Source organism: Rhinopithecus roxellana, chromosome 7, assembly GCF_007565055.1.
Source record: "Rhinopithecus roxellana isolate Shanxi Qingling chromosome 7, ASM756505v1, whole genome shotgun sequence".
Taxonomy (NCBI): Eukaryota; Metazoa; Chordata; class Mammalia; order Primates; family Cercopithecidae; genus Rhinopithecus; species Rhinopithecus roxellana.
Window position 1 is genome coordinate 129,626,049 of NC_044555.1, and position 21,876 is coordinate 129,647,924.

Below are 21,876 nucleotides of genomic sequence, written 5' to 3' on the forward strand. Positions count from 1 at the left end.
TCTGTCAGCGGACTGCCTTTGAACTCAAGTTGCAACATTAACTCTTCCCTGGGTCTCCAGCCTGCTGGCCTACCCTGAAAATTTTGGGCTTACCAGCTTCCACAATTCCATGAACCAATTCCTTAATCAATCAATCAATCAATCAATCTCTCTCTCTGTCTCTTTTTCTCTCTCTAAACACACCCCCCAACACACACACACACACATCCTATTGGTTCTGTTTCTCTGGAGAACCGTGACTACTACAAGGTTTTTTTTTTTTTTCCCTACCATGGATGTGCAATTTCTCCATCATCATTTGTTTAAAAGGCTATCTTTCCTCCGTTGAATTGTGTGTGTATCTTTTAAAAAGTCAGTCGGCCATATTTATATGGGACTATTTGTGGGTTCTGTTCTGTTCTATTGATTTATGTGTCTGTCCTTCTACCAATACCACACAGTCTTGATTACTGTAGATATATGATGGGGTCAACTGATTCCTCCCACTTTATTCTTCTTTTTCAAACTTGCTTTAGCTATTTGTGTTGCTTTGACTTTCTGTATAAATTTGACATAAAATTATACAAAAATCTTGTTGCTGTTTTGATAGAAATTATGGTAATCATGTATATCAATTTGGAAATAATTGACACCTTTATGCTTAATCTTTAAAATGGATTTAAAGCATTTAAAGTACATGGTATGCTTCTCCATTGAGTTAGTTATTTGATTTCTTTCCTCAGCATTTTGTAGTTTTCAACATACAAGTCTTTTTTTTTTTTTTTTGAGACGGAGTCTTGCTCTGTTGCCCGGGCTGGAGTGCAGTGGCCGGATCTCAGCTCACTGCAAGCTCCGCCTCCCGGGTTCACGCCATTCTCCTGCCTCAGCCTCCCAGGTAGCTGGGACTACAGGCGCCCGCCACCTCGCCTGGCTAGTTTGTTTTTGTATTTTTTAGTAGAGACGGGGTTTCACCGTGTTAGCCAGGCTGGTCTCGATCTCCTGACCTCGTGATCCGCCCGTCTCGGCCTCCCAAAGTGCTGGGATTACAGGCTTGAGCCACTGCGCCCGGCAACATACAAGTCTTATTCATGTTTTGTTAGATATACACCTAAGACTTTTTTGAGCAATTATAAATGGTGTTGTATTTTTGACTTTGGTGCTTATGTATTCATTATTAATATATAGAAATACAATTGATTTGTGTGTGCTTATCTTGTATCTCCTGACCTTGCCAAACTCGTTTATTAGTTCTAAGAGTTAAAAAAAAAATAGTTTTCTTGGTATTTTCTATACAGACCATCACGTCATCTGAAAATAAGAAAATGTTCTTTCTTCCTTTCTAATCTGTATGCCTTTTATTTCCTTTTCTGGACTTTCTGTAGTAGCTAGAATGTGCAGCACTATGATGAATAAGAGTAGTGAAAGTGCACATCCTTGCCTTTTTCCTGATCTAAGGGTGAAAACAATCAGTTTTTCACCATTAAGTAAAATGTTAGTTGTAGGGGTTTTCTTTTGCAGATGCTCTTTATCAAGTTGAGGAAATTCCTCTCTATTCCCTGTTTGCTGAGAGATTTTATCATGAATGGATGCTGAATTTTGTCAAATATTTTTTCCTCATCAAATGATATAATCATGTGATTTTTCTTCTCTAGCTGTTAATATGGTGGTTCACATTGATTGATTTTTAAATATTGAACCAGACTTGCGTACACGGAATAAACCTCACTTGGTCATGGTGTGTAATTCCTTCATATTGCTGAAGTCTGTTTGCTAATATTTTGTTATTAATTTTTGCATTTACTTTCATGAGTGATATTGGCCTGCAGTTTTACTGTTTTTGTCTGATTTTAGTATCAGGGTAATATTAGCTTAATAAAATGAATTGGGAAATATTTCCTCTACTTCTATTTTCTGGAAGACATTATGTACAATTGGCATTACTTTTTCTTTAAATGTTTATTCCCCAGTTGAAACCATCTGAGCCTAGAGATCTCTGTTTGGGGAGTTTTTAAATTATGAATTTAATTGTCTTAATTGTTATGGAGCTACTACCTGTATTTATATTGGGTGCATTGTGGTAGTTTCTGTTTTTCAAGGAATTGGTTCATTGTTATATAATTGTGTGTGTAAAGTTGTTAACCTTTTGATGTCTGCAGGGTTTGTAGTGGTATCCCCTGTTTTGTTTCTGATACTGGTAATTTGTTTCTTCTCTCTCTCTCTCTCTCTCTCTTTTTGATCAGTCTTGCTAGAGGTCTGTCAATTTTATTAAATTCTTTAGTTTTTACAAAGGAACAGGTTTTTCTTTCATTAATTTTCTCTATTGTTTTCCTTTTATTCAATTTCAACTCTTATCTTTATTATTTCCTTCCTTCTGCTTGCCTTGTGTTTATTTGTTCTTTTTCTAGGTTCTTGAGGTGGAAGCTTAGATTACTGACTTGAGACCTTTCCTCTTTTCTCATGTATAAGTTAGTAATATAAATTTCCCTCTCAGAGTGGCTTTTGCCATGTCCCACAAATTTTGAAATATTATAGTTTTATTTTCAATTCAGTTCAATGTATTTTAAACATTTCTCCTGAGACTTCCTCTTTGACCCATAGATTATTTAGAAGGATGTTGTTTATTTTTCAAGTGTTTGGATGTTTTCCTGTTATCTTTGTTATTAATTTCTAATTTGATTCCGTTATTGTCAGAGAACACACTATGTACAATTGCAATTCTTCTAAATTTGTTGTGGTTTCTTTTATGGCTCAGAATATGGTCTATCTTGTTCTATGTTCTCCAGAATGTGTATTCTGCTTGTGTTGGATGGAGTATTCTATACATGTTGATTAGATCCTGTTATTGATGGTATTGTTGAGTTCTCTATCTTTGCTAATTCTCTGCCTAGTTGTCCTATCAATTGTTAAGAGAGGAGTGTTGAACTTTCCAACTATTGTGGCTTTGTGGATTTTCTTCTTTCAGTTCTGTCAGTTTTTGCTTCACATATTTTGCTTCACAAACAGCTCTGTTGTTTGTTCCATGCACATTTAGGATTGATACATCTTTTTGGTGGGTTGAGCCACTTACCATTATATAATGTCCCTCTCTGTCTCTGGTAATTTTCTTTCTCTGAAGTCTATCTGATATTAATATAGACACTCATGCTTTGTTTTGACTAATGCTTGCATGATAAATATGTTTCCTTCCTTTTACTTTCAGTTGTCTTGTATCATTATATTTAAGGTGAGTTTCTTGTATAGTACATACTGTTGGGTCATTTTTCCTTATCCACTCTGCCAGTCTCTGTCTTCTAATTGGTGTATTTAGACCTTATATGCATTTAATGTAATTATTGATATGTTAGGATCTAAGTCTGCCATTTTATTTTTAATTTTATTTTCTTTTTCCTGCCTTCCTATGAGTACTTGAATATTTTTGGGAATATTGTAACATTTTGACTTACCTGTAGTGGTTCTGAGTGTATATCTTTGTATAGATTTTGAGTGGTGGCTCTAGGTATTAGCTTGTGTATACATAACTTATCACAGTCTACTGGTAATGTTATTTTGCCAGTATGAGTGAAGTATAAAAGCTTACTTCTGTTAATGTCTTTTTATCTCCCTAGTTTATGATATAATCAACTTAAATATTTCCTCTACATGCAGTAAGAACTATATCATACAGTATTATTATTTTTGCTTCAACCATCAAACAAAATTTTGAAGACTCAAAGAGGAAGGAAAGTCTAATGTGTTCATATTTTTGCTTATTGTATTATTTTTTGCTTCTTGATGTTCCAAGATTTATTTTATCATTTCTGTTCTGTTTAGATAACTTCCTTTAGCTATTATTTTAGAGTAGCACTGATGGACACAGGTTCTCTTAATTTTCCTTCATCTGAGAATGTCTTGATTCCCACTTCATTCCTGAAGGATATTTTTGTGGGATATAGGATTTAGTTCTTTTCTTTCAGCATTTGAAAAATGTGTCAATTCCTTCTGGCCACATGGTTTCTGACAAGAAATCAACTGCCATTTAAATAATTGTTTCTCAGTTTCTCTGTCAAAGTATTGTTTTTCTTTTCTTTTTTGAGACAGAGCCTTACTCTGTTACTCAGGTTGGAGTTCAGTGTGGCATGATCATGGCTCACTGCAGCCTCTACCTCCCTGGGCTCAGTGATCCTCCTGCTTGAGCCTCCCGAGTAGCTGGGACTACAGGTGTGCACCACCACACCTGGCTAATTTTTGTACTTTTTGCAGAGATGGGGTTTCACCATGTTGTCCAGGCTGGTCTCAAGCTCCTGGGCTCAAGCAATCCACCCACCTTGGCCTCCAAAAGTGCTGGGATTATAGGCATGAGCCACTATGCTTGGCCAAATCATTGTTTTTCCTCTGTCTGCTTTCAAGATTGTTTTCTTTGTCTTTAGTTTTCAGAAGTTTGACTATGATATGTCTTAGTGTGGATTTCTTTGGATTTAGCATGTTTGAGATTCTCTAAGCTTTTTGAATCTGTAGGCTTATGTCTCTTGCCAAATTTGGAAAATTTTCAGCCATTATTCCTTGAAATACTTTTCAGTCATAGTCTCCTCCTCTCATCCTGGGACTCTAATGACATGAATGTTATATCTTTTGTAATAGTTATACAGGTCCCTGAGACTCTGTTAATTTTTCCAGTCTATTTGCTCTCTGCATAATTTCTGTTGTTATATACTCAAGTACTCTGATTTTTTTCCTTTGTCCCCTCCATTGTGTTGTTCACCCTATTCACTGAGATTTTCATTTTGGTTGTTGTGTTTTTCAGTTCTAAAGTCTATATTTGGTTCTTTATATATTCTTATTTGCTTACTGAGACTTTGTTCTTTTTATTTGTTCCGAGCATGTTTGTAATTGCTCATTGAAGCATTTTTATGATAGCTGTTTCAAAATCTTTGTCAGATAATTCTATCTCAGTCATCTTAGTGCTGGCATGAATTGACTGTCTTTTTCATTCAGTTTGAAATCTTCCTGGTTCTTGGTATGATGAATGATTTTCAATTGAATACTGTTCATTTTGGATATTATGTCACGAGTCTCTGGATCTTATTTAAACCTTATGTTTTAGTGGTTTTATTCTGACATTGCTCTAGTAGAAAAAACTGGAAGGGTTGCCTTGTTACTGCCAGATTGGGGTAGAAGTTCAGGCTTGCCGCTCAGCCTTTGCTTGGACAGTTGGAGGTGAGGGTTACAGTTTCTCCTGCGGTGTTTGGCTACAGTAGAGCAATAATGGTCTAAAAGTTTTCTGTCTTTCTAGGATGCCCCTTTTCTGGTCCTTTGGCTAGAGAGAGTAGGCTTTTGTTGGCGCTTTAGAAAAATCTGTTCCCACTGGTGTTTTCTGAATTGCTAGCTTCTCTAGCAGCCAGTCTGGGATATTCGAGGCAAAAAGAAAGCTCAGGGAACTCACGAACATGTCACTCTTTGAGTCTCAAGGTCCTTAGTCAGTCTATCTTCTCTCCACCTTTCTTGGTTGTCTTATGTTTGTTGTATATATAATAACTAGGGTTTATACTTGTACTTAGTGAAAGGAATAGAGAAAAATACATCTACTCCCATCTTTCTAAAAGCAGAAGCTGACTTTTAGGATCCCATATCTCTGATTAGTTATTAAATCTCATTACTTATCTCTGAAGTTATGGCGTTAAAAACTCACTATTTATTTATTTATTTATTTATTTATTTATTTATTTATTTATTTATTTATTTTTGAGATGGAGTCTCGCTCTGTCGCCCAGGCTGGAGTGCAGTGGCGCGATCTCGGCTCACTGCAAGCTCCGCCTCCCGGGTTCCCGCCATTCTCCTGCCTCAGCCTCCGAGTAGCTGGGACTACAGGTGCCGCCACCACGCCTGGCTAGTTTTTTTGTATTTTTTTTAGTAGAGACGGGGTTTCACTGTGTTAGCCAGGATGGTCTCAATCTCCTGACCTCGTGATCCGCCCGTCTCGGCCTCCCAAAGTGCTGGGATTACAGGCTTGAGCCACCGCGCCCGGCCAAAAACTCACATTTTAATACACCGTCTTTGTCGAATGAGTGGATCATACTCGTGTAGCTTGTGAGATGTTGCAGCAGAATTATTGACTAAAGTGTCCCCTGAGCTCGTCAGCTGCTGAACTGGTGACAGATTCCTTGAGTCTGTACTGCTTTTTAACTAACAAGTCTTCAGTATGTGCCCAGAACTGCTCTGTGTGTTTAAGAAACTATGAAGAAAGATGTGGCCTCGACTCTCAGGGTATTTGATGTCTATTTGGGAAAACAATAAAAGTGAATTCTCCATTTCAGGGTGTAGAATATAGTAGACACTCAATACATGCTTGTTGCATGAGTGAATGCTGCTGAGCATATGCTAATTGCCCCTGAATGACAAGTGCTAAACTAAACTGTGTGATGCAGATTAAAAGTGCTGTATGAAGCCAGAAGAGAGGCAAGAGTATGGCTGAAGTGGTCGAGAAGGGTTGTTTTTTTAAGGAGGTAGAAGTTGAGTTGCCTTGAGTGTATGTTAGGACCTGGAGGTCGTTTTTGAAGGAAAAAATTGACAGGACTTGTTAACAGACTGTGGTGGATGAAATTCAGTAAAAAGCAAAACAGACTTTGGTTCAGATCCTGGGTAACAGGGAGATGAGGGAAACACCATGAGTTTGACTTTGTACCTGATTAGCTTGAGCTGTTAGCAAAACATTCAAGCACAAGTACACAGTAAGTATTTGGAATATTTGGAGGTGAAGGAAAGATTCTACTAGAAAAACCCATCTTTTCACTTGAGAGTCTCCAGAAGATATGGGAACTATCACAACTTAGCAGCCAACAAATGATGTGAGCTAAGGTAGTTAATAACCTCTCTCTGGGTAAATAACCTCTCTCCTCATGTATAAAATGAGGTGTGCTGGTAGGTGGTTTTTTTATGAGATAACATTTGGATTAGCATAGTATCTGGTATTTGGAAGGAGACCTATACTTGCTGGAATATTTTCCTTCCAGCTCTAAAGGTCCAGGATTGTGTGATTTCTTTGAAATATGAACTGTCCTTAATACATCTGCTGATATGGTTTGGCTGTGTCACTGCCCAAATCTCATCTTGAATTGTAGTTCTCATAATCTCCAAATGTCGTGGGAGGGACCTGGTGGGAGGTAATTGAATCATGGGGGTGCCTACCCTCATGCTGTTCTCATGATAGTGAGTGAGTTCTTACAGGATCTGATGGTTTTATAAGAGGCTTTTTTCTTTTACTCGGCACTTCTCTTTCCTGCCACCATGTGAAGAAAGACATGTTTGCTTCCCCTTCTGCCATGAGTATAAGTTTCCTGAGGCCTCCCCAGCCATGTGGAACTGTGAGTCAATTAAATCTTTTTCCTTTATAAATTACCCAGGCTTGGGTATTTCTTCAGAGCAGCATGAGAACAGAATAATACATCTGTCTTCTATGATTGGGTTTTTCCCCCATCAGAGCCCACTAGTTTATATCACATGAAGCTAAGAATCTAGGGGAGGGAGACTTGCACATGTTGTGTCTCAATCTTTTCAGACTTCCTGAGTTTTTCTATCTTTTGAGCATTTGCATTTTTCACGCTTGAATCAGAAAAGCCTCCATTTTGGCTGACTCTAGCCCTTCACTCTGGGGAGTAGAATGGGCAGGTAGCCATTAGTACACAGGAAGGGAGGGATTTGTGGTATCTTAAAGCCATTGGATTTTATTTATTTCCAGTTTGCTCAACATTTGTTCCACAGATCTGGAAAGTTTAAAAAGGGGTGGGGATGGAGAGAGAAGGATGAAAATTAACTAGGCCTAGAGAAAAGGATAAATATATTTTCCTTTCAATATCAAACTAAGGCTCAGAGCATTATTATTATTATTATTATTATTATTATTACTATTATTATTGAGATAGGGTCTCACTCTGTCACCTAGGCTGGAGTGCAGTGGCATGATCACAGCTCACTGCAGCCTTAAACTCCTGGCATCAAGTGATCCTCCTGCCTCAGCCTCCTGAGTAGCTTGGACTACAGGCATATACCACCACATCTGGCTTATTTTTCACATTTTTTTCTATGTTGAAATGGGGTTTTCCTTTGTTGCCTAGGCTGGTCTGGAACTTCTGGTCTCAAGCAATCCTCTCACCTCAGCCTCCCGAGTAGCTGGGACTACATGTGCATGTCACCAGACCTGGCTAATTTTTAAATTTTTTGTATAGATAAGGTTTTGCCATGTTGCCCGGGATGGTCTTGAACACCTAGGCTTAAGTGAGCCACCTACCTTGGCCTCCCAAAGTAGTAGGATTACAGGCATGAGCCACTGTACCCCACCCCTCAGAGTATTTAAATCTGAAATGACTTCTGGGCTTTATTTAGTTTTTCTAAAAACTGACCACTGCCGTAACCATCCATATGGCATCTGAAGAGTTGACACTGAGTTCAAGAGTTTGAGACTGCAGTGAGCTATGATCAGCCTACTTCACTCTAGCCTGGGCAACACAGTGAGACCCTATCTCATTTTTTTTTTTTTAAGGATGAAGATTTGACACTAGTTGGAGAAATGGTTCTACATGTCATTACTAGGATTTTATGAATGTCAGCCCTCTAGCATAAGTAGTAGTTAGTTCTTTCAAATTAAAAAAATTTGGATTTTAAAGTAAGATAAGCTCATTACAAAAATAAGAAAATGAAAATGACTCATAATCCCACAACATAGGGATAATTATAGTTTTGTGGTTTGTTGCTTAGGGACATGGTCACCCAGGCTGGAGCACGGTGGTGCGATCACAGCTCACTGCAACCTCAAACTTCTGGGTCTAAGGGATCCCCACATCTCAGCCTGCTGAGTAGCTAGGACCACAGACATGTGCCACCATGGCTGGCTAATCATTGTTAATATTTCTATTATTTCTTTCTAGTCTTTTTTTTTCCTGCACACACACACACACACACACACTTGGGATTTCACTGTATGTTTGTGTATCCTCCTTTCCCTTGCTTAATTTAGACCGTGAGCATTTACTCATGTCATTAAATATTCTTCTAAACATGATTTTAAATAATTACCTTGCATTTCATAGATAAATGTTACTGCATAGGATTTCATAGTATGGACAACTTAAGTTGTTTCCACTTTTTCTCTATTTTAAATATTGCCACAATGAATTTCCATGTATTTGTATTTTTTGTGCATCTCTATTTCCTTTTACCATAAATCCTTAGAAAGAGAATTACTGGGTAAAAGGATAAGAACATTGTTAAGGCTTTCGAGCATTTTGCCAAGTTGCCCTGTGGGAGAGTTGTACCAGTTTGCATTCCTATTAGCGTTTGAGAATGCCTGACTCACTGCATTAACACAGAATATTTTACCATCATAGATACATGACACTCTTTTGGATCATTTCAATTCAAATGGCATTTAGTGAGCACCTACTATGTGTAGTGTACTGTGCTAGGCATTAGACTCTCTCCTGTTATACAGCATAAGTGCTAGATGCATAACACATGTACAAAGATGGTTAAAAATGCAAATGAAATATAACAACACATAAATCTCTATGGCCAGGGCTGACATCATTCAGCCTTTAAATGGTTACTCATTGAGGAAAGACACTGTGCTAGCTAATTTAAAAATTAATTTAGATCTTGTAAGCACTTAAAAAACCAGAATGCATTAATATGAATCTTGCAAACAATAGAGGTTCCATTGTGATCACTTACACTCTATTTCCTGGTATAAATTAGAGTAGGAACGGAGAGGAATATTACAAATCCACATCTTTTAAAAAATCAACAATCACAACTCATTTGGGTAAAAGGACAATTTCTGCTTTTGTCAGTTCCCTTTAGAAAGTTAACTTGTTGGTTATCAGAGAAGGGGGACACTGAACACACAGAAAACTAACCTCCTTCTGGCAGCTGGGGATAATTTGTCAGTTTCCTTTGAAATGTGGCTTTGTGCTCACTGGTGGAGGCAGCTGGAACAGAAAAAACATGACAGACAAAAGCTGAAATCCACATGAAGAAAGGTCTTTTTCCCAAAAACTACTGCCTGAGTTAGCAACAGTCAGAACAGAAAGTACATGCATATCTTCCCAGCAACAAGCATGTCTAGTACTAGAGAAGGCCCGCTACGTGACGGGAGGCATTTAGAATGGCTGTAGCTTTGAATAGGGCTGCTGGACAGCATTTGAACAAGTCTTCCCACCCCCATGAAAAATCACACCCTCAAATTAAATCCACCTAAAACTGTGACTAAAGAAATGAAAGTATTATGTTTTATAATCAGTCCAAAGCATTTACTATTCTGAAAAGGAAGATCTACTTACTATATAGTGGATGATGGTGCAAGAAGTAGAGGTTTCAGTATATGATTTCCAGTTAAAAAGTAACCAATAGAATAACTAAAAATAATGCTATCAAACTGGAAACAACTGAAAGGGTCTGCAACTGGTGAATGGATAAGCTGTGGTACATCCACGAGTGGAGTACTATTCAGCAATACAAAAGAATGAACAACAGATACATGAATCTCAAAATAGTTATACTGAGTGAAAGAAGTCAGTGTCAAAGGGTTATATGGTATATGATTCAATTTCTAGGCCTTCTGGAAAAGACAAAAGTGTAGCAACAAAACAGATCAGTGTAGGGGGTAAAGGAAGGAGTTGATTACAAAGGGCAGCATGAGGGGATTTGGGGGGTATGGAACTGTTCTATATCATGATTGTGGTGGCAGTTACATGATTTTATGTATTTGCCTAAACTCATAGAGCTGTACACCAAAAAAGTAAATTTCAAAATAGCATGCTATTTTAAAAAGTGAATTTTTTAAAATCTCATAAAATAATTCTATCAACCATGGGGAGGCAGAAGAAAGAGAGGCAGTTGGGAGTAATGTTAAGTGAGCTAAATCTTCCATTTTTATAACAGGGAGTCAATAGATAATGTCCAAAATGCATAAATTAGGAATAGAAACAGAGTAATATTTAGAGATTCAGAAGTAACTATCAGATGAATTGCCAACAGAATCTGTTAAAAAATGGTTGCCTCTGAGGAGTGGGACTGGGGATGGGGAGGAGTTGGGCAGAGAACTGTTGTTTTTAATTGTCACCTCTCTGTATTTTATATATGTGTGTGTATATATATATATATATATTTTTTTTTTTTCTTTCTTTCTTTCTTTCTTTTTTGAGATGGAGTCTCGCTCTGTCGCCCAGGCTGGAGTGCAGTGGCGTGATCTCAACTCACTGCAAACTCCACCTCCCGGGTTCAGGCCATTCTCCTGCCTCAGCCTCCCGAGTAGCTGGGACTATAGGTGCGTGCCACCACACCTGGCTAATTTTTTTTGTATTTTTAGTAGAGATGGGGTTTCACTGTGTTAGCCAGGATGGTCTCGATCCCCTGACCTCATGATCCGCCTGCCTCGGCCTCCCAGAGTGCTGGGATTACAGGTGTGAGCCACCGCGCCCAGCTGCCTATTTGATATTTTTAAACCATGCTCATGTATTACTTGATTTAAAAATAAGTGTAGTGGAAAATGCATTGGACTGGGAATCCAGAAGCGTGATCTCTAACCCTAATTCTGCACTAATTGAGCAAATCCCTTCCCCTTTCTGGACCTTGGTTTCCACATCTGTATGATAAAGGGGTTGAACTATATGATGTTTAAGATTCCTTTCATACCTAAAGAAAATTATAAAATTAGATTACTTGCATATCCACAACAATTCTTTGTTGAATGCCAAGCTATGAAACATGCATTTTTATTTTTAAAGCTGTAAGAGACTAACTCATCAAATTCAACTGTCTCCTTTTAACTGCTGAAGAAACCAAGATACAGATTCATTAAAAGATTCCCTTAGAATGACAATTAATTGGCAACAGAGCTAGGACTAGAGCCCAGGGCTCCTCGTGGCTCTTTCTGTTGCACCACACAGCTTCTCCTAGGCCTAATGGAATCGGTCCTAGGCACCAGGGCTGACAAAAATTCTCTTGGATGACACCAGGGGTGTAATTCACATGCTGAAATGGTTTCATTGGCCTGGGAGATGAGTCAGAATTTTGGAAGTGGTCCCTGACACAAGCATGTATGATGCAATACCATAGGCATTCCAAAGTTGATCAAGGCTATGTTAAAATTCCAATTTTAGGATTCCGTTCCCTAATAATTGTCCAATAAGCTGCCCTTGGCAGCTACTGCTAGCCTACTGACTTCCCCCTTTTGTGTGACAGGAATCCCACTACTCAGAAATATCACCATTCTCATTCTGATGTAAAACAATGGGCTCATCCGTTTTTTCTCATCAGCCTTTCATCTCTAGAGCCTCTCAGCTTGTGGCATGATTCACTGAAATACATCAAATATGACAGAAGATGTGAGCATTTGGAAACTTACATCAGCCATCATCAAGTTAAAAAGGTATCTTGATATGATTTAGCAATCATCCTTGGAAGAGAGTTGAAACAGACCCCTGACTTTGACCACACCATCTTCCTAGGGGAGACCTTCCATGTTGACCAGCAAGCAAGCTAAAAGTATGTGTTTTGCCAACCATTTCCTCCCTCTTTGCTGGGGCCTGCAGGCTCACTTGCCCCTCATCGCACAAGGTCTGGGGTTTACAGAATAAGGACACCATTATGCAGGGCTATCATTCTTCCTTAGTGGAAACAACACTGCCCTTTGTAAGCTCCCAGCTAACTTCAAAGGGTGTGGCTATCTTTTTGTGCTCCAAGGGAAGCCTCCTCGGGAAACATTGCTCACAGTGCCTTTCCAGTTCTAGAATCTTCTTGAGCCGATAGTGAGTTAGAGCAGGCATTTTCAGGCAGCACTCCCACCCCTGCACCCCTCATTGGTGCTTTGTCTACTTTAGAGGCCAGATTGTATTTTTTAAAACCTACTTGGAAAGCACTTGTTTGCCAACTTTTGTGCTCCCCTCCTATCAGTGCTCCCCCTCCAGCCTGGCTTTCTGCCCAGTTCTGAATCTTGCCTTACCTACTGCCTGGTGTTTACTTCACAACAGCTGGCCCAGGGATCTCAAGTACTTAGCCTCAGCTGCCAGCTTAGGGAAGGAGAGGCCCCTGTAGTTGAGCCTGTGACAAAGACAGCATTTGTTTCCACACCGGTATTTTCAATGTCAACAGCAGTGACAGGCTCCAAAGGGGATCATACCCAGTCACTGCCCACTTGATGAGAACTCCACAAGCTCAGGGATGTCCATTCATCCAGCTTCAGCTCTCCCTGCAATGCTATGAGATGACTAGAGACCACTAATAGGACTCGCATTGTTATTTCCCCATGGGGAAAGGAGACAAATGGCTGGAGACTAGGGGACTCATCCAAAGGAATTAATGATCATTTTGTTCACAACAAGAATCAGGATAACTGGGTCTGACAAATGTTGGTTTCTGTGATTTATCCATTTGTGTAGCTGAAAAGTGCTATCAGCTGGCTTGCTCATGCTTGAGTGACCTGAAGTGATGGATGATGGAGAGGAGGTTGCTGTGAGGGTAGAGGTGGTTCAGTACCCTGCAGGAGCAATGCAAAGAGAGACTGTAACCAAGACCATCTCCCCCAAGGGGATGGGTGGCATTCCTGCCTTCCTTCCACCAACAAATGTTGACTGTGCCAGGCACTGGGATGACAGAGATGACTCAGATGTGCCCTTCTCCTCAATGTGCTCATGGTTGGATAAGGAGATCACCAGTCTCACTAGTGACTGAAGGCCATGACAAAGACTCCAGCCTCAAACTTGAGGAAGGAAGTTCATGTTTCTTCCTGGGTTGGCCAATAGAAAGCAGTATTTGTGGCCCGGCATGGTGGCTCACGCTTGTAATCCCAGCACTTTGGGAGGCCAAGGCAGGTGGATCACGAGGTCGAGATCAAGACCATCCTGGCCAACGTGGTGAAACCCTGTCTCTATTAGAGATGCAAAAAAAAAAAAATAGCGGGGTGTGGTTGCACACACCTGTAGGCCCAGCTACTCAGGAGGCTGAGGCAGGAGAATCACTTGAATCTGGGAGCAGAGGCTGCAGTAAGCCAAGATTGTGCCACTGCACTCCAGTCTGGGTGACAGAGTGAGACTCTGTCTCAAAAAAAAAAAAAAAAAAAGTGGTATTTGTGTAGTTTTTCTAACCGCAGTGATGTGCACGCACTGAGTTACTCACTTGGATTCTCCTCCCTGAGAGTAGGGTTCATTTTGTTACTAATCTGGCTAGATTGCTTATCATAATGCTTAAAAATATAGCTTTAAACATACAAGTGGCCAATAAACATGTGAAAAAATACTCAACATCACTAATCAGAGAAACACAAATTAAAACCACAATGAGATACCATCTTACACCAGTCAGAATGGCTATAATTAAAAAGAAAAATAGATGTTGGTGAGGATGTGGAGAAAAGGGAATGCTTATGTACTGTTGGTTAGAATGTAAGTTAGCACAACTTATGGAAAACAGGGATATTTCTGAAAGAACAAAAAGTAGAAATATCATTTGATCCATTCTCAAAGAACTAAAAATAGAAATATCATTTGATTCAGGAGTCCCACTACTGGTATCTACCCACAGGGAAAGAAATCATTTTATCACAAAGATACCTGCACTAATGTTTATCACTGCACTATTCACAATAGCAAAGATAATGGAACCAACCTAAGTGTCCATCAGTGGTGGATTGGATAAAGAAAATGTAGTATCTATACATCATGGAATACTACTCAGCCATAAAAAAGAATGAAATCATGTCTTTTGCAGAAAATTGCCTATTGGGTACAATGTTCACTATTCGAGTGAAGAGTACAGCAAAAGCCCAAACTCCACCATGGTACGATATATGAATGTAGGAAGTCTGCACTTGTACCCTCTACATCTATACAAAATATTTTAAAATATAGCTTCAAGATGTAATTAAAGTCACATATCAGCTGATTTTGAGTTAATAAAAAAGACAGATGATCACTTTTGGCCAGAACCACCATCTTCTAGTATTTTGCCAAAATAACAAATACAAAGGGAAAGAGAAGAGGCACCCAGTATGTGTTCTCTAGGCCTTTTAGAGAACATGGGCTTGTTCCTTTGACCACATACCTGTGAATCTACAAGAAAAGTGATATTTTAGACATCAAGGGAATGAGCACTATTCAGAAAGGAATATCCCACAAATGTTTTCATGGCAAAACTGGAAGAGCCTACATTGTTACCCAACGTGCTGTTGGCATTGTTTGAAAAACACAAGGGTAAGATTCTTACCAAGAGAATTAACGTGCATATTGTGCATATTAAGCACTTAATTAAGAGCCAAAAAATAGCATCCTGAATTGCATGAAGGAAAGTGTTCAGAAAAAAAGGAAGTCAAAGAGAAAGGTACCTGGGTTCAACTGAAGCACCAGCTTGCTCCACTCAGAGAAGCACACTGTGTGAGAACCAGTGGGAAGGAGCCGGAGCTGCTGGAACCTTCTCTGCATGAATTCATGGCATAATAGGTATATATGTAAAAAAAAAAAAAAAAAAAAAAAAAAGTCCTCTGGACTGTAAAAAAACGAAACAAAACAAAACAAAAAACATTATCTTGGGTGGGGCTGATGTAATCAAGTGAAAGCTATTAACCCTCCCTGAAGAGAGACAGCATTTCCTGCTGAACATGAAGAAGCAAACAAGGTTGTGGAGAGAGGGCCAGCCTCCGGGAAGTGAGAGCGTCGGCACTAGAGCAGCAGAGAACTCAATTCTGTCAACAACCTGAACAAGCTTGGATGCGGACCCCAAGCTCCAGATCTCCAGATGAGAATGCATCCTAGACAACACCTGGACTGCAGGCTCATGACACACTGAGCAGAGGACCCAGCTAAGCTGTGCCCGGACTGAACCATAAAAATGGAGACAACAAATGTGTATTCCTTCAAGCTGCAAAAGAAAAATACAAAAATATGTATCTCCATATGATTATGTTTTGGCTGTTGAGTTTTTCTTTACAACAATAAAAGTAGTGCTATTTTCTTGTTCCTCAGTAAGTTAAACACAGAATTACCATATGACCCAGCAAGTCTATTCCTAGATACATATCCAATAGAATTGGAAATAGGTGTTCAAACAAAAACTTGTACCCCAAATGTTTAGCAGCACTATTGATAATAGCCAAGAGGTTGAAACAATGCAAATGTTCATCAGCTGATGAATGGACAAGCAAAATGTGGTCTATCGGTACAATTGAATATTATTCAGTCATAAAAAGGAATGAAGTGCTGATACATGCTACAATTTGGATGAACCTTGAGAACATTATGCTAAGTGAAAGCAGCCAGACACAAAAAGACTGCTATATGATCCCAGTTACATGAAATATCCAGAATGTTCACATCCACAGATACAGAAAATAGATCAGTGGTTATGTAGGGCAAGGGGGAGGGAAGAACAGGGAGTGAGTACTTAAAGGGGCATAGAATTTCCTCTTTGGGATGATGAAAATGTTCTGGAAATAGATAGTGGTGGTGGTTGGACAACACTGTAAATGTGCTTTATTCCATCAAATTGTATCACTCTTCTTCCTCTTTTTTTTTTTTTTTTTTTTTTTTGAGACAGAGTCTCGCTCTGTTGCCCAGGCTGGAGTGCAATGGCGCAGTATCAGCTCACTGCAACCTCTGCCTCCTGGGTTCAAGTGATCCTCATGCCTCAGCCTCCTGAGTAGCTGGGATTACAGGTGTGTGCCACTACACCTGGATAATTTTTATATTTTTAGTAGAGATGGGGTTTCACCATGTTGGCCAGGCTGGTCTTGAACTCCTGACCTCGTGATCCACCTGCCTTGGCCTCCCAAAGTGCTGGGATTACAGGCGTGAGCCACCACACCTGGCTGGAAGGGATCTTATTTTTAGGCAAGATGTTAGTGTTGATGCTTTCACTATACCTAGTCCCCCTCAACCCACCAATGGTATCTGTTCACCTTTGGCTCCTGTACCTCCTAAAATCTCTTCTCTGCCATGGTTTTCCCAGGGTTCCAGTATCATCGCAAAGCTTCTAGGAAATTAGATGAGAACAGTTTTCCTTGGTCCCTAATTTAGACTAGTAACATTAAATCCTCTCAAGAATCCTTGTCAACATGGAGGGTCACTCTGGCTGCCCTTGCCTGTGCTCAGTCCAGATACTTGCTGCTTGCTTCTTACCTATATGATTAAGACAAGGGCATTTTGCATTGGATGGCATAACAATCCATGCAGATCCCACAGCTCCAAAGTTGATCGAGGGTGACAAGCTGGGGTGCCAGCAAGTAAGAGAGTGACAAGCTGGAGTTTCTGAACTGATATGACTACAACAACCAGTAATCCTGCCTCATGTAAACAAATTTATTTGAAATAGTCCATGTTAAGATGTCTCACCCATCTTAAGCACTCAATAAATATTAATTATTTTACTTTTGTTGAGACAGGGTCTCACTCTGTTGCCCAGGCTAGAGTGCAGTGGTATGATTAAGGCTCATGCAAACCTCCACCTCTAAGGCTCAAGTGATCCTCCTACCCCAGCCTTCTGAGTAGCTTATACGATTATAGGTGTGCATCCTCCTACTTTAGCCTTCTGAGTAGCTTATAGGATTATAGGTATGCACAACCATGCCTGGCTAATTTTTGTATTTTTTTGTAGAGATGGGGTTTTGCCATGTTGCCCAGGGTGGTCTTGAATTCCTGGGCTCAAGTGATCTGCCCACCCTGACCTCCCAAAGTGCTGGGATTACAGGCATAGCCACCACGCTTGGCCTATACTTTTATGATAAAGGTATTTTATACATCCTTAAAATTATGTTATTGAATATATCTAGGCATATGGGAAAGTTATTAAGTGAAAGGACATTACAAATAATGTGTACAGTATCTCATTTTTATAAAAATATAATTTACGTATGCGAGATATTGTATAGCAATTTACAACTCAGGATCTGAAGGTAGACCTATTTTTAAATCTATGCACTATCACTTATTAGCTGTGTGACCTAGAGTAATTTCTAAACCTGAGTGCCTTAGTTTCTTTATCTGTAAAGTGGATACTATATATATATATATATACACACACACACACACACATGCATATATATTTGCAATGATATGCTTACATATATAGAAACACAAGAGGTGTAACTGAATTATAATTTCACAAAAGAATGAATAACAGTTCAATGCGGTAGTTGAATGCACAGTGGACATCGCAAAAATGAAAACTGGAATTTCCAGTGTGCCAGAAATAACAAGTTAAAAACTACCATGATAAAAAAAAAAAAAAAAAAAAAAAAAAAAAAAAAAAAAAAAAACGAGACACAAGGCAGGTGCAATGAGTTGGTTGTCTGCTCTGTCCAACTCTAGGTCACACTTGGACCCCTGGGCTTAGAAGCAGCTCCATGGGTGCTATGGTTTCTCACGCCTGTCAGCCTCTGGCCCTTGGCCTTCTTGCACTCAAGGGACTCAAAATCAAACTCCACTCCATCACCTCATCGTACTTGTTCTCTCTTCAGCCGAGATGTAATTGCTCCAATAGCAAACTAGTTTGCAGAAATGCTACTCTGCCTCCCTGGTAGACAACTTTAAATATCTTCCTCCTTGCAAAGCCATTTTTGCTTCTTGAACCACATCTGATTTCATTAGAAAGTATTTGCTCTAAATTTGCAGGGAGAAGAAACTTAAGTAGTTCTCACCAGGACGTTTTGCACAGTCATTAAGACTATGGTTCAAACCCCAGTTTTCCACTTATTAGCCACTTTGCCTTAATCAAGTCCTTAAACCTCTCTTTCCATCACTTTCCTTCTCTATAAAATGGAGGACAACAATAGTACCTCACTTTTAAGGACACTATGAAGATTAAATGAGATTATGTATGTAAAGGGTTGAGCACAGTGCCGGACACATAGGAAGCTCTCAATATATAGGAGATGCTGTCATTAAAACAGGAAGAGTTTGTCCTAAATGAATATCAAAGGTTTCATCTCTTATAAGCTAAAAATGACTTGCAGCAATTAAACAGGATTTCTCCACCCCTAGTTTCTATCCAACAAAGTTTCAAACGTGTCAGGGTCTTAGTTTTAGCCTGGGGCTCCCAAGCACAATTGTGCAGATGTTTGTATATAAGGAAATATATCTATATAGAAACATACATAAGGAAATACACAGTCTCCATACAATCCCCTCTAAGCCCTGGAGCCACAGGGCACTTCATCCAGCAAGGCAATTAAATCACAACAAAGTCATTTTTATATTCCTTTAAAGTTCGTAAAAACAAAATCCTCCTTTTCCAACCAGATGAATGTATTGGTACCTTTGCTTTGCCCTGCCCCTTAGCTGGAGTAGCTGAATCTGTGCTGAATCCAGTCTCTAAGAGCAACTTGGGTCAAGTGCATGGACCCCCGGGGGGTCCTATTATCCCATTTGTACTTGAGGGTATATGGGGATTGGGCCAGGCATGGGTTTCTCAGGCACACATAGCAGGTAGAAATGATGCTTCAGAGCCTCACAGGGGTCTCCACATGAAACCACCTCACTCATATTTCTGAAAGAAATGTTCAAATCTGAGATGGGTTGGGTGGCTAACACCGATAACCCCAGCAACTCAGGAGGCTGAGTTGGGAGGATCGCTTGAGCCTGGGAGTTCCAGATCAGCCTGAACAACATAGTGAGGCCCCATCTCCAAAATAAAAGGAAAAAGCTCAAATCTGAGAAACAAATGCTCAGGACGATCCAGGGAACTGAATCCTGAAACCCCTTTGCGGATCTCGCTTTTGTACCTTTCATGCTAAAATGTCATCAGAATTGTGTCCATGTGGGACCAGGTTCATGACTGACCTGTGAAGGCTGAGAGAGCATTTTTCCACGTGAAAAGCCTCATAAGACCTGTTACATCAAGTAGAACTCTGGGCAGAGGCGGAGGAAGGGGACTGTGGAGGTGCTTTGTCATCCCACACCCCAAAGCCTCCCTAGGATGCAGGGCAGTAACTTGCACATAAATTGCGGCAGTTTCTATGTCAAAAGACCCTCTGTGACTTCTTTGGTGAAGAACCATTGTGCAACATGAAAAGTCACCTCTCAGGCTCTCTCCTTTGCAAGCTGTCTTGCCTGGTTTTCTTTAAGCAGGGCACGTGCTCCTGGATGAAAGAGGCATTTCTCATGCTGTAGAAATATAAAGACCAAAAATGGACTTGCTCCTTACAGAGAGAAAAGTCTTTGTGTTACTCCAAGCAAAGGCTCTAGAGACCAGCGAGTGCTTTCATCCTTCCCCTTTCTCTGTTTCCATGGCTTCATCCTCGCCCAGACTCTGATCATTGATGGCTAGATTCTTACTCCTGGCTCCCAGCTGGACTCTGCCACTCGACTCCCTTTTCTTGCCGCTCTGTTGCCACACCTCACTGCCCCTCACCACCTACCAAATCAAGTCCAGTCCCCTTCCCTTGTTTGAGCAATTGATGCCTTCCATAACCTCTTTAATCAAAATTCCTACTATTTCCCATAGCGACCCCCCGGCTGACCACTGTGTGAGCCCCTCCATTCCCCCAGCCTGCTCATCCCAGCCTCTATGCTCCTGCTTATCTGCCTGCCACACTGCTTCCCTCTGCCTCCCTAGCAGCCCAGGGCCCACCTCCTCCAGGAAGCCTTCCCTGGATCCTGCAACCGACCTACATCTTCCCTTCGCTACAGTCTCACAGCTCTCAGCTGTACCAGACCACCTAGTGTCTAGTTATACTTTCTAACGATTTTACTTTCATGTATTCTTTTAAAAAATTTTTTGCATATATATTTGAAGTGTGTAACATGATGTGTGTGTGTGTGTATATATATACACAAAATATAATCAAGCAAATTAGTATATCTATCACTTCACATAGGTACCTTTTCTGTGTGGCAAGAGCACCTAAACTCCACTCTCTTAGGAAATTACATACATTGTCATTAACTATAGTCCTTATGCTGTACATCATCAGCTCTTTTTCAAAATTCCACATTCTACATATAAGTGAGATCATTCAGTATTTTCTTTCTGTGCCTGGTTTATTTCACTTAGCCTAATGTCTTCCAGGTTCAGCCATGTTGTCACAAATAGCAGGATCACCCTCTCTTTTAGGCTGAATAATATTCCGTATATATGATACACATACACACACAATATACATACATACCACAATTTCATTTTTTATATAGAGATAGAGTCTCACTGTGTTGCTCAGGCTGGAGTACAGTGGTGCGATCATAGCTCATTGTAGCCTCAAACTCTTGGGCTCAAGCTATCCTCCCACCTCCACCTCCTGAGTAGCTGGCACTACAGATGTGCACTATCATGCCCAGTTAATTTTTTTCTAATTTTTTTTACTTTTGTAAAGATACGGTGTCACTATATTAAACAGGCTGGTCTCGAACTCCTGGCTTCAAGCTATCCTCCTGCCTCGGCCTCCCAAAGTATTGGGATTACAGGCCTGAACCACTGTGCCCGGCCACCACAATTTCTTTATCCATGCATCTATCCATGGACACAAATTGTTTCTGAATCTTGGCTATTGTGAATAATGCTGCAGTGAACATGAGAAGACAGATATCTCTACAAGGTGCTGATTTCATTTCCTTTGGGTATCTATCCAGAAGGGGAATTGATAGGCTATATGGTAGTTCCATTTTTATTTTTTTCAGGAACCTTTATCCTGTTTTCCATAATGGCTTTACTCATTTACATTCCCATCAGCAGTGTACAGGTGGGTCCCTTTTTCTCCACATCTTTGCCAACACTTGTTATCTTTTGACTTGTTGACAGTAGCCAGCCTAACAGATGTAGGGGATATCTCATTGTGATTTTGATTTGCATCTCCCTAATGATTAGTGATATTGTGTGCCTTTTCATATACTTCTTGGCCATTTGTATGTTTTCTCTAGAGAAATGTCTATTCAGATCCTTTGCCCATTT

General features: G+C 40.0%; 1 protein-coding gene across 3 annotated transcripts in view; it reads right to left on the reverse strand.

The window, feature by feature from the left end:
* Window positions 1-21,876, reverse strand: part of PLAC1 (placenta enriched 1) — a 169,407-nt gene that overhangs the window by 27,333 nt on the left and 120,198 nt on the right. For 2 of the 3 annotated variants that reach the window (XM_030934014.1, XM_010371667.1), the window contains exon 2: window positions 9,864-9,935. The exons of the other annotated variant lie outside the window; for it this stretch is intronic. The gene's annotated coding sequence lies outside the window, so the exon portion shown is untranslated. The remainder of the gene's footprint in view (window positions 1-9,863; window positions 9,936-21,876) is intronic. 3 annotated transcript variants of the gene reach the window in all.